Source organism: Antechinus flavipes, chromosome 3 (assembly GCF_016432865.1).
Source record: "Antechinus flavipes isolate AdamAnt ecotype Samford, QLD, Australia chromosome 3, AdamAnt_v2, whole genome shotgun sequence".
In the NCBI taxonomy this organism is placed as follows: Eukaryota; Metazoa; Chordata; class Mammalia; order Dasyuromorphia; family Dasyuridae; genus Antechinus; species Antechinus flavipes.
The window spans coordinates 487,524,607-487,533,295 of NC_067400.1; positions in this window are offsets into that span (position 1 = coordinate 487,524,607).

The following is an 8,689-nucleotide window of genomic DNA, read 5'->3' on the forward strand; positions in this document are numbered from 1 at the left end:
CTTTGTAGATCACTGAGCTCTCCCCTTCTTTGCCTTTCTCAAAGTCTTGAAAACTAGAATAAAACAAAACTTCCTAAAAAAGGAAGGAAGTTAGAAGAATTAGAAAGACCATAGAGGAAAAAGTCAGAAAAAACAATGATAGAAAGTTTCATATCATTCTAGGTGGAGATTCCATGTTCAATTCACTTTGTTTTGAAAAGCTGCTCAACAGAGCCAAAAGCCACCAAACCTTCTTTAAAAGAAGTTGCAGAGGAACTGCTGCCAGAAAGAAGGCCTCCCTTGTGCGGGCTTATATACTTTTCACAGACCCTTAAGTAGAATTACTTTCACCTGGATCCAGTAAAGTCTCTTTACCCAAATCTCACCCCCACTCCTTCAGAACTTTTGGTTCTTCCCTGAAGGAAAACAACTGAAGCCTCTCCTATTTAGAAGTTTATTAACCTATATCTTGCTAATCAAATAATGACAGCTCTTAGAGTCTTCTTAAGAGTTCAGAATGTTTAGTTTTCACTAAAAATTCTGTCAAAAAGGATGGCATGAGTAAAATGATAAAAAGTTATTTTTAACACCTAGTTTTGAGCTCCCAGAAATTTTATCTTGCTCTCTCCCTCAAAATAGGATAAAACAATATCAAATAAGGCAGCAATTTCATTTGTTGGGGAATTGTGTGTGTGTGTGTGTGTGTGTGTGTGTGTGTGTGTGTGCATACATGTACCTTGAAAGAAGTATATATCTGGAATTAGACATCTTGGGATTTAGTTGTGGTTTTGCCCCTTCATCAGTGTGTAATCTTACAAAAGTATATTCTCCTCTCTAGGCCTCAATCCTCATCTGTAAGAGTGGTCAATATGATAAAAGAGAAAAATAACAAATACCGGAGGGAGTGTGTACACTAGTCTACTCTTAGTCAAACTGTGGGAAATGATCTACATGTATAAAAACATATAGCTACTCTTTTCATGGTAGCCAGAAATTGGAAATTAAGGTGATATCTTTCTTTGGGAGAATGGCTAAGCAAAGTATGGAAAATTAATGTAATGGAATATTATTGTGTTGTAAAAAAAAAACACATGAAATGAGCAACTTAAGAGGAAACTTCAGTGAACTATGGCAAAGTCAGCAGAATTAGGAAAACAAATTATACAATGACAATATTAGAGAGAAAAACAACTTTGTTTTGCTAGAATATCTAACTGTGTATTGAGAACTTTTTCTTATTTAATTTGCCGGAGAAGAAGGGGGAGAAGAAAAATAAAGGGAAAGTGAAAGATTAAAAAATATTTTAAAGGATAAAATGGAATTATTATAGTATAAGGAGAAGAGATAAAAATTTAAAACAAAAAAATTTAATTGAAGCAAGGCCAATGCACAGAGAGGACAAGCTCATAGATCTAAAGTTGGAACAGACTTCTGAGAACATCTAGTTCAAGGATTCCTAACCTGTATATTGTGTGTATGTGTGTGTGTATAATTTTGATGACTGTATTTCAATATAATTGGTTTCCTCTATGGCAGCTAGTTAAGGAAGTGGATAGAGCATCAGACCTGGAGTCAGAAAAACTAAGTTGAAATGTAGCCTATGATACATATTAGCTATGTGACCCTAGGTAAGTCAGTTAAGTTCTGTTTGTCTCAGTTTCCTCATCTATAAAATGGGGATAAAAATAGGACCTACCTCTCTAGGTACTTGTGAGGATCAAATGAGATAATATTTGCCAAGTGTTTACATAGTATCTGGCACATAATAGGTGCTATGTAAATGTTAGCTATTATTATAATCCTGTGTATTTTTAAAATTCATTTAAACACATTTGAAAAAGGATCCACAGCACAGGGGAAAAAACCAAGTCAAGAACTATGATCTTGTAGAACCCTTAAATTTACAAATGAGAAAACTGAAATCAAGACACATTAGATAACTGCTGGAGATAATAATGCTAACAGCCTGAAAGCCACAAATGGCACATATATTAAAGATGGAAATATTGTTTACTTATTAGGAAATCAGATTAATGAAGGCCAGAGCAGAATTACTGAACACCCTGTATATACTGAAACCTTAATGAAGGTTTATTTAGTTTAATTGACTAGTCAGACTAGCATTTAAAATAATATTATGACCTCTGAAATTCACATTTGAGAAGACCCTTGGCCTAAGAGATTTAGCTTCCCTTTCTATAATATTTTACAAGTTATAAAGAGATTTGTTCACAGCCAAGATAGGGAATAGCCCTATTATTATTGGTCTTATATCAACTATGTATTTTTAATTTTAGCTTTTTATGTTTTCTTTTTATACTATAGTCATTATCTTTTTTATCTTTTAAAAATATTTATTAATCTGTCATTCGTTCTTTTTTTTTTAATCCCACCTCCCTGCAATGGGGTATTATTAAATATTAAAGAAAATTATTATTAAATTATTAAAGAAAAAGAAAGCTTGTGGTACATAGCTGCATAGTTTGGTAAAATAAACTCACATTATCCATGTTCAAAAATTGATTTCTCTTTTTGCATTTTAAATTCATCCGTGAATGACATGTTTCATACTTGTTTGTGGTTAATCAGAGTTCTAATATTTTTCAAAATTGTTTTTCTCTTCTTATTCTCATTTTACTCTTGAGCAAACAAACTGAGGCTTAAGGAATTTGAGTGACTTGCGTCTAGAAACATGTTTAGGTGAGAAATCTAGACCTGAAGTCTTTTGACTCAAAGTCCAATATGCCATTAACAATTATGTTACTACTGTGGATATATATGTTTTTACCTATACATCATGCCATTTTATTAGATTATAAACTCCTTGAAAATGTTACTAGTTTTCAAGAAGCAAAGCTTTGTAGCTAGTACAAGGCCCTATACCAATAGGTACTCTATACATTCATAGTATGATAGACTATAAAAGTAGGGGGGAATCTTGGTTATTTTCTGGTTCAAGTTGAACTAATTTTACAGATGAGGAAACCAAACTGCAGAGTCAAAAGGAAACTTGTTCAGCCATAGAATGAATTTGTGAGCCAAGACTAGAGCAAAAGGCTCTCTTGATTCCTGGATCAATCTTTCTTCAACTATGACAATGAATATTGGTAGGATTAAGTGTAATTTGAACCAGTCCTTAAAAATGTTTTGTTTTTCATATTAGAGTTGATTTACATAAATGGTTTGTGTACTGAATTCTAATACAACAAAAGTGCTTTTCAGCCAGTCATTTTCCTATAGACGGAATGCCTGATCCTTTTTCTGTTTTCTTTCCCAGCAGAATTGTCAATAATAGAAGAACTGATACAGGTTACTGACATAATGTTTGGAAAGTACCTGTAGCTAATTAAGGAAAGAGTTACATAAATGTAAATGGTATCAGTGGGCATAAATTAAATTCCTGAGAATTTTTCTAAAATGTACATGAATCTTAACAGAGACATTCAGAGAAGCTATCTAAAGCATAAAACAGAATTTGAAAAGATGTAGGATAATTGAACTTTAAAGATTTCAGGAAAGTTAGAGAATATAATATTAGAACATTGATACTAAAGTACATATGAATTTAACATAGAGGTTAAGAGGAAGTATCTTAAAACATAACAAATCAGAATTTGAACAGACATTTCAAGCCAAGATTGGTCATCACAACTATGTAGCAATTGGCTTTATTTTAGTGTTCTTTTCATTTACCTTGTAGATATAGCTAGATGATTTTCCTGGTTCACTTTACTTTTTATTAGTTTATAAAGGTCTTCCTATCATTTGCTGAATTTCTAATTTTTATCATTTCTTATGTATAAAAATATCACATTACATTCAAATACCATTACCTAGTTAATATATATCAACTGGTCATTATACCCCTTCCGCTCCTTTTTTATTACCTACAAGTTTTAAGAATAATTACCTGCCACCTTGATGATCTTATCAATTACTTGCTCATAAAACCTGCACAGAGAGTCCAACTAACATGATGGGAGCTTTCTTTTAAAACTCTTGATAATGTAAGGATTTCAGTGGAGCACAATGGATCACCAAAACTTCTCTCTCTCCTTCATCTGCATCAGGGCTTCTTAAGCTTTTTCCACTCTCTACCCTTTTTCCCTGAAGGAATTTTTACTGGTATAAAGTTATATAAAATAGGTGTATGACCCAAACATTTACTGATAATAAATAATAATTTCTTTACTCCCACATTCAGTTATAGGATTCCATATGGGGTCATGATCCACATTAAGAAGCTAGGAATTACATGACTAGTTCATCTTCTCTTCTAGAGAACGTCTTTCATGATATCCTTCAGTGCACTTATGCTATGTCTCTCTTGATTTACCTTTTGAGTGATCTCAAAGTTAATTATAAAAAATTGTTGAATTCCATAACTTGTGGTTATATAGCATCACTGGAAAAAGGTTTTTGTTTAAAATATTGACCTTTTTTTCTAGAAGAAACAAATAGTTAGCAAAAAACAAAGCATAATATCTGAGAAAATAGCTAGTTTCTATGAATTTTGTTCAGTTCTAATTTCAGTTTATTGCTCTTCAATGACTACATAAGGGATATGAATCAATAGACCAGTTTCATGAATTGCTCATTCAATTGCTTAACATAATCTATAGAGGAGGCATTTTTCATTCACTATGGTTTTCCAACGTGGATAGGTAGATTAAACTTCTTTGAGTTTAGATATCAAAGGATTGAAATGAAGTCCTTATGAATAAGATTTATATGAAAGACCTTAATATATATAGGAAATTCTATCCCATTTTGACACTATGCTGAATATCCTCCATGACAGTAGCCTACATCATCTGTTTTGTTCATCATTTGATATCAATCATCAGGATATAAAACATAATTATCTATTAGTATATCTTTCAAAGAATATGTGAGTGTGAATGACACAAAAAAAGGTAACTTGTTTTAGATACTTTTAAGATAACATTTTAATCCACAAAATTAAGTGGCTTTAGTTGGGGTCTCTGAAACCCTTTCAGAGGGTCTACAAATTCAAAATCATTTTTTATTTCTAATATAGTAAATAGCTATAAATATAACCCATGTGAACAAAAACTCTTTGAACCGATCCTCGATAGTTTTTTTTTAACAACATGAAAATACTGAGAACAAAAGTTTGAGAATCACTGCAGTAAACAATCATCATATACAGGTCTGTATTTCTTTGCTCTTTTCAGTCAACTGTAAGACTAAAGATACAGTCTGCTGTTGCAAAAACCTACTCCTCATCAAAACTTTATCAAAGATGTTCTCACTACATGTATTCATCTCATAAAAATTTTGTAATCTGGAAAAATAAGCACATATATAGATATATATTTATATATATCTACATACATATATGTGTGTGTCTATGGATATGTATGCCTGTGTGTGTGTGATAAGATATAATTTTTTTTTGGTTATAATTTCATCTTTTTCAGATATCTTAGGAAATCAAATATGTCTTTTAGCACCCCACAATTGCATGAATTATTTATCATATAATACATTCCCAATTTATATAAGTGCTGTGAAATCCATCTTTGTTTTTTCCCCACTTAGTCCTCAAAGGGCTATATCTGAAGTAGAAATGGCATTATGTTAAAGTCCAAATGTGGTAGCCCCAATGTAGTTCATGGAGAAAAAGCTTGTTATAAAAATCTTTGCAGCTCTTTCCCATTTTTACCTTTGTATTTTCATAATGAACATTTAAGATTGGATATCTTCCCAAACTTTTAAAAGAAATTTATATTTGCTTCTATTGGTTCTCTTTGTTTTTTTGGAATGAATAGAACTGCTCATAATTTTATCACTCTTCTCCTCCATTAGATTTAATAAATGAGTTTGTTTTCTAAATCTGTATTGCATTCAGCTGTCATAATCTTCCATTTGGCAAAGAAGTCAAATATTTGCTGGATGAGGCACTTTGTAAGCTTTTTTTGTTCTCCTCACTATAGTGATTACTTTATATTCATTAAACACTTTTAGGATATAGTGACAGATTATATAGATATCTGTTCTTTTACTTATTTCCAATTTGAGGTATCAGTAAATTGTTTAAATGGATCGAGTTAGAGTGGCCTCAATTGTATGCCATATCTTTTAAATTTTACTCTTCTAGCTTGACATTGATTTTGTCAGTAGATCTCCCTTGCATACACAGCTGTTGCTGAAATAAGTCCCACTTTAGTAAGTAGTCATTTCTTGCCTGAAAAATAGAATCAGTTTAATTTTTTGTGATTTACTTTGCATCATCCACATCTAATACATCTTGACTTTCTTATTTGGAAATAATATTCATGGCATAAAAATATGAGGCTTCTTTGGAAGCTATATTTTTTTAGCTCTCATATTTTACCACATTAAAAAACATATTTTGTTGCACTCCTCTATGTGTATCTTTGTAATGAAGTGGCTATTAAGTATATGTTGATTTAATTTTAGGAAATTTTATCAAATTTGCATAGACTTGCTCTGTTTCTTCATTCACTAAAACAGGCATTGATAACAATTATTGTTAAAATGAGCTTTTTCTTTGTCATGAACATTTTAATAGCAGATGACCAAATGTCCCATAGCATTTGGAATAGAAATAATATTTCTGGTTGTTTTTTTGCCATTCCAAGAAGAAACTGTGACCCATTCTTAGGAGAAAGCCTTAAACACTATAAGGTTATGCCTTTTAGAGAAAAATAAAATTTCGTATTATTTTCATAATAAAAATTGTTTTTAAATTAAACTCTACACATACACATATAGTAAAATTGTTCTGTCAGACATGACATATGTACTTCAGGATATTTGGAAGAGAATCAGTGCTATGGAGCTTAAAGAACACCAGAAAGTTAAAGAACACTAGATTCAGAAGATCTAGACCAGTCAGATTAATTTAATTTACATGTTTGTTTTGGGCCAAGCACGGTGCTAAACATTGCAGATAAAAAATAAAGACAAAAAAATTTTTTTCTATCCTTAATAACCATAGAATGGTGAAACTGGAATCTTATTATCTTTCCAAGCTCATATTTTCCTCCCTTTCACATTGTGACCCAGCTACACTGGCTTACTTCTATTCGACATTCATGGACTTTTCCCCCCTGATTGTCCCCTATTTTTGGAATGCTCTCCCTCCTTACCCCTGCCTTTTGGTTTACCTGGTTTCCTTCAAGACCCACATCAAATTCTGCCTTTTTCAGGAGACCTTTTACATTTCTCATTCCTGACCCCTCTACCTTTCTCTGTGCCTTTGCCTTGAGCATTTGTATTCTTCCATTTGTATTCTATATATCTTGAATATCCTCAGTTATTTGAAAGTCACCTCTCTTTTTACAATGTGAGTCCCTTGAAGGCATGAACCTTGTTTTCTTTTCTTTGTATCTCCAGCCCTTACACAATTTCTATACATAGTGGGCAGTTAATGAAATCTTGTTGATTGACTGAGTAGCCTAAAGTTCCTTACATAATCTGTGCACCATTTTAGAATGGTCCTAGCTTTTCTTCCCTTCTCTACTTATTACAGGTATCCATGCTTCTGATCAGTTTTTCCCTTCTCTTTTCTTTCTTTTTCTTTGCCCTCAACAACTGTTACTGAAGATAGCAAAGGTTTCAGAGACCTTGAAAAACAGATTTCAAAAAGTCTGATGGTGATTATTGATGTAATCTAGAGTGGCTTATTGAAAAGTAGAGAACTATACCTCCTCTTTTCTCTCTTCTCTAGACTCATGTAATTTCATGGTAGATAAATGTTCAGATTTATATTCATATTCATACTCATATTCATGTAAATTTCATAGCATGAAGTTCTTCTGCTGAGGTTATCATTAAGCTTCCTTTTGAAGGAACATTCCTTGTACAAGCAAGTATTCCAATTTTTAAAGGGAATATGAAAATTCACAATCCATTAATATCTTCCTTTGATACAGTCTATGATGTGGAGGTAACTGGATTCCTGTAGCTGGTACTAGGGAAACATCAACTCAGCTCCTAAACTGGGAAGGCTTATCTAGACCTGCTTTGGGATTATACTTTTGATGTCTGAGAATGAGCTGAGCTGTGATCTTAAAATAATGGTTTTCAAAGAGTGTGATATAGTTCATTTATATTATGAGTTTTGCTAGGTTTGTTGTGAAATTTAGATGTTATGCTTTTATAGATAGAAAAAGGATATGTTAAATGAGACTTTTGACTAAACTTGTGATATTACCAATATAAGGAATGTTCTGGGAAGGAAATTCTCTCCACAGATATAGGTTATAACTCCACTTTGGGATATATTCAATTACTTAGTCTCAGATATAGCACTGTTTAATCAAGTTTCTACCACTATCACTAGGGATTTATGCAGTTAATTTTTTAGCCTACTAATCAAATTATAACTATCTTTTGATTATTCCTTCCCTCTTTTCTAGTCCAAAGGATATTTTTTCTTTAGAAAACTTAAATTCCATTTCTGCCAGGATGTCTGCTCCGATTCTTACAACTGATGATGCCCTTTCCCCTCTGAGCTCATAAGGCAGCTTGTTGAAGCTTTTTAAAAAGATTAATAGCAAGAGTAGACAGCTGAAAAAAAGATGTTGGTCACTAGGTCCTGGTTGGCTGAATGAAGAATGCAATTCAAGCTATGGCTCTGCATTGAACAAAAAGGCCTAAAAGATGTGAAACTTATCAGAATCAGGATTGCCCTTTTCTGCCCTCTCCCATTTGAGAG